Source organism: Belonocnema kinseyi, chromosome 8 (assembly GCF_010883055.1).
Source record: "Belonocnema kinseyi isolate 2016_QV_RU_SX_M_011 chromosome 8, B_treatae_v1, whole genome shotgun sequence".
In the NCBI taxonomy this organism is placed as follows: domain Eukaryota; kingdom Metazoa; phylum Arthropoda; class Insecta; order Hymenoptera; family Cynipidae; genus Belonocnema; species Belonocnema kinseyi.
Window position 1 is genome coordinate 136,613,404 of NC_046664.1, and position 5,311 is coordinate 136,618,714.

The following is a 5,311-nucleotide window of genomic DNA, read 5'->3' on the forward strand; positions in this document are numbered from 1 at the left end:
ACGTCTATCTGGTCCTCAAATTGAAAGAATCAAAATGACATGAGGAACAAAAAGTAGAGCAGTGAAGCTTGTTTCGCATGGATAACAAAAGACCTCCAATCAAATTCACGTTTTCAAAAGTCAAATAAAATAATAAACGAGTGATTTTAGGATGAAATTCATAGAGATATAAGGGTGTTTATTGGGTCACATTCAGACATTAAACGGTATTTATTGGGTCGGCGATATAATGAGATTTTATTTAATGGAATCAATAGAAGACAGTCTCCTGAGTTTGTGACTACATTTTTTTTTTAGTTTTTAAATGTACGTCTAAACGCGTTGGCGGAAATATATATGTAAAGCGGTGTTTACCAGGTCGTGAAACTGAAAGCATCAAAATAACATTTAAAACAAAATGTACAGCAATAAAACTTATTTAGAATGAATGACACACGAAGTTCAATCAAATTCAAATTTTCAAAAGACAAAAAAAAATAATAAGCAAGTTTTCTTTTGGCTGAATTGTATAGAGATTTAACGGTGTTTATTAGGTCACAATCAGACATTAAAAGGTGTTTACTGGGTCAGCGAGATAATGAGATTTTTTGTTTAATGGCATCAATAGAGGAGAGTCTCCTGAGGTGTTGACTACCTTTTTTTAGTGTTTAACCGTACGTCTAATAGTGTTGACGGAAATATATAAAAATCGGTGTTTATCAGGTCGTTAAATTGATAGCATCAAAATAACATGAGGAACAAAATGTAGATCAGTCAAACTTGTTTCGCAAGGATAACACAAGAACTACAATCAAATTCACGTTTTCAAAAGACAAGAAAATAATAATAAACGAGTGTTTTTTAGGCTGAATTTTATAGAGATTTAACCGTGTTTATTGGGTCACATTCAGACATTGAACGGTGTTTATTGGGTCGGCGATATAATGAGATTTTATTTAATGGAATCAATAGAGGACCGTATCCTGAGTTGGCGACGACCCTTTTTTTAGTTTTTAACCGTATGTCTAAACGTGTGAGCGGAAGTTTATATATAAAGCGGTGTTTATCAGATCGTCAAATTGAAGGCATCAAAATGACATGAGAAACAAAATGTAGAGCAGTGAAACTTATTTCACATGAATAGCACAAGAACTCCAATCAAATTCACGTTTTCAAAAGTCAAAAAATAATAATTAACAAGTATTTTTTAGGTTGAATTTTATAGGGACTTAACGGTGTTTATTGGATCATATTCAGACATTAAACGGTGTTTATTGGCTCAGCGGAATAATGAGATTTTGTTTCATGGAATCCATAGAGGACAGATTCCTGAGGTGTTCACAATCTTTTTTTGAGTTTTTAACCGTAAGTCTAAACGCGTGGGCGGAAATATATGTAAAGATGTGTTTATCAGGTCTTTAAATTGAAAGCATCAAAATGATATGTAAAACAAAATCTAAAGCAGTGAAACTTATTTCTCATGAATAGCACAATAACTCCAATCAAATTCGCATTCACAAAAGTCAAAAATATTAATAAACAAGTGTTTTTTAGGCTTAATTTTAAAGACATTTAACGGCATTTATTGGGTCACATTCAGACATTAAACGGTGTTTATTGGGTCAGCGTGATAATGGGATTTTTTGTTTAACTAGAACAATAGAGGACAGTCTCCTGAGGGATGAACCACATTTTTTTTGAGTTTTTAACCGTGAGTCTAAACGCGTGGGCGGAAATATATATAAATCTGTATTTATGAGGTCGTCGAATTAAAAGAATCAAAACGACATGCGACTCAAGGTGTAAAGCAGTAAAACTTAATTTGCATGAATAACACAAGAACGCCAATCAAATTCACGTTTTCAAAAGTCAAAAAATAATAAGAAACAAGTGTTTTTTAGGCTGAATTTCATAGAGATTTTTTTTAGTTTTGAAATATGTCTAAACGCGTGGCTGGAAATTTATATAAAGCGGTGTTTATCAGGTCTTCAAATTAAAATCATAAAAATGACATGTGAAACAAAACGTAGAGCAGGGAAACATATTTCGCATGAATAACACAAGAACTCCAGTCAAATTCAAGTTTCTAAAAGTCAACAAAATTATAACAAACGAGTGTTTTTTAGACTGAATGTTATAGAGATTTAACGGTGTTTATTGGGTCACATTCAGACATTAAGCGGTGTTTATTATGTTAAGGATTTAAATTTATCTCTTATTAAATAATATAAAAACACTAAGCGGGTAACGAGGATTATTTGTATAAGCTCTAAGCATGCGTGAACGGCGTCAAAGAGCGTGTAAAAGGGACAAAGGACGAGCGGAGTCAGTCGATCGATAGAATCTGAGGCGAACGAACGTTTTGAGCGAAGACGAGCGATGAGAGCGTTTCACGTGCGATCTACTTGCGTTCCGGTCGATTACGGATTCTTTAAACTCGTACTATTGTTTCTTATTGAAATCCTTTCGGGAGATGTTAACTGATTATTCAAATAAACTAAACTTTCATATTATTATAAAGTGATTTGTTAATATAAATAATAGAGAGTTCATCCAATCCCATAGACCTTAATTATCTCCAAAATTTTAATTTAACATATCAGAAGTGGGATGATCTCAGCTTAATTTTTTTTAAGTATCAAAGTGGATTTTTGAAAATTATAATCGGTCTCCTTGCGTGTTTAGACAAGTCCATTATTGGAGTGTCCCCGGACGAGTTCATTAGTGTAGCGTCAGTGGACGAGTCTAATATAAAAGGGTCTGTGGATGAGTCGATTGTTCAGTCGGAGACGAAAGTACGGAATAAGTAATGGTGGAATGTTCAAGAGTTAAAACTTTTGGATCGAGAAACATAGTGCGAAAATAAGTGGAAATTAAATTTTGCGGTGTAAAAAGTGAATAAGAGACTATGTCATATCACAGTGAGCGGGAAGATGAGGGGAGCTTTCGTGGATTTCTCAACAACGAAGAGGATGAGGTTCAGGATTACTCGGGCGAGGATGCGGGTGGCCAGGATAGCTCTTCGACTTCAGATGAAGAAGATGTGACAGAGGAAACGGTAGTAGATATTGACCTACACGAAGCACCTAAAAACCAACAAAACTCGCAACTTGGTGCAAAAATTAGAGCGAACAAGACGAATGATGAGAATGTTAAAAATGCTGAATATAACCCGATAGATGTAATAAATTTGCTTTTGAGAGAGAGTCGCGAACGAGAAGTTTTGATGTTGAACGTGTTAAAAGGTTTTGCAGATGCTAATATAAACGCGAACACTCCCGGACTTAGTAGTGCTTCGGTGATGCCGTATTACCACATTATGCCTGATCTAAGTCGAAATATCGTTGACTTTACGGGTGAAGAAGGAAGTGTTTCGGCTCGAGAATGGCTTGAGAATATCATGAGTATGAAGGAACTACACAGCTGGCCCGAAAGCTTTACTCTGGAGACTGCGAGATCACATCTTCAAGGAGGAGCATATTACTGGTTCGAAGTCCATTCCAAAGAAGTAAAATCCTGGAATGAGTTCCAAACAGTTTTTGGAAAAACATTTTTAAAAGCAGAAAGCACTACTACAAAATGGAAGAGAATGATCGAACGTTCACAACGTAAAGATGAAAGCACTACAGTTTTCACGAAAAAGTAAAGTTATGTCATGACGTTAAATTGAACTTAAAGGACACGAAGGAGCAAGTATTGGTGGGGTTGTGGTCCCGTGATTGGTGTGCGACTTTAGCTTCAAAAGACCATCATAATGTTGATGACTTGCTAGACGATCTAACCGATTTAGAACGCCTGACCAACCAAAGGACTGAACGAATTCGAAGTCAAAAGGAATCGACCACTCCTAAAAAGAATCTGAGTACTAATTCGTCTACGCAGAAACCAGCAGAAGGGAAAAAGTTCGAAACGGACGGACGAAAACCTGTGGAGGACAAAAAGTTCGAATCTGAGGGACGTAATCCTGATCGTCGTCCACCGTTGAAAAGTGCATCGGGAGAATTAAAGCGCTATAATTGCTCGAAATTCGGTCATATATCAAAAGACTGTCCAGAGCCGTGTAGAGAATTAAAATGTTTCAAGTGCAACGGCAGCGCCACACGCAGAGGCACTGCACTGTCTCGTCTGCGAATAAGAAACCGGAAGTGAACTTGATCAGTGTTGATCGTGATCCAACGATTCAAAAATATATTAAGAAAGCTTTAGTTAACGGAGTGTTACGCGATGTGTTCGTTGATCCAGGAGCGTCTGACTGTACCATTAAAGCTACAGTTGTTTTATCAGAAGGACTAGAAATGATACGCGATAACGTAATATTCCAAGTTTTCGGTTCTCAAAAGTATAAAACCAATTCGCCTGGAATCGTGTATTTGGATGTCTCAGTGGATGACGTGTTTCTCGCACAAGCGTTAGATGTGATTATCGGTCGCACTTACACTGACCATCCACGAGTGATTTACCACAAAGAAGGTGACAAACTAACCTTCACTGAGAACCCGGAAAGTTATTTAACCAGTGTTGATGTGTTTGAACCCGTTCCCGAAAATATAATCGCAAAAAAGGGTGTGAAACTTCCGGCACATTCTATTAATTTCATCAGTGTGAGCAGTGCGGGAAACGATCATGTACTCTCAATTTTAAATTTCAATGACTACGAGAAGGAAATTATCGAATGTAGCAGAATCGAAAAAGGTGAATTATCGGAGGTCCCCACTACGGAGTCAGCTGTTTGCAGAGAACCAATCAAGTTAGAAGAACTTCACATCGGAAATTACAGTATCAAAGAGGATTTAGAGGACATTGTGAGTGTAATGAATGAGTATCGCGAAGCTGTATCGATGAATATTTCTGAATTAGGATGTACGAATCTGATTGAAATGCGAATGAAGGAGAAACCCGGAAGTAAGCCGGTAAGTAGCAAAGCTTATTCCGCTAGTATAAAAGAGCGCCAAACACTGAAAAATATAATTGAAGAATTAAAAGAAGAAGGGGTTGCCACCGAAACAAATTCTTCTTACGCGAGTCCAGTTTTATTGGTTAAAAGAGCGAATGGCGAGCCACGAATGGTCGTAGACACGCGTAAATTAAATACCCATACGGAACGAATTCACTTTCCATGACCGAATTAAATGATCACTCAGCATTGCTGCACGGTACGGAGAATTAAAAAATGCGACTCTCACGATTAATCTGTCTAAATTAGCTTTTCTTCAACAGCGTGTAAAATATTTAGGATTTATGTTTTCAAAGGGTGAAATCGAGCCGACTGATTTAATGATAAGAGGAATGATTGATTTTCCGATCCCGTCTGATGCACACGAGCTTCGAAGAT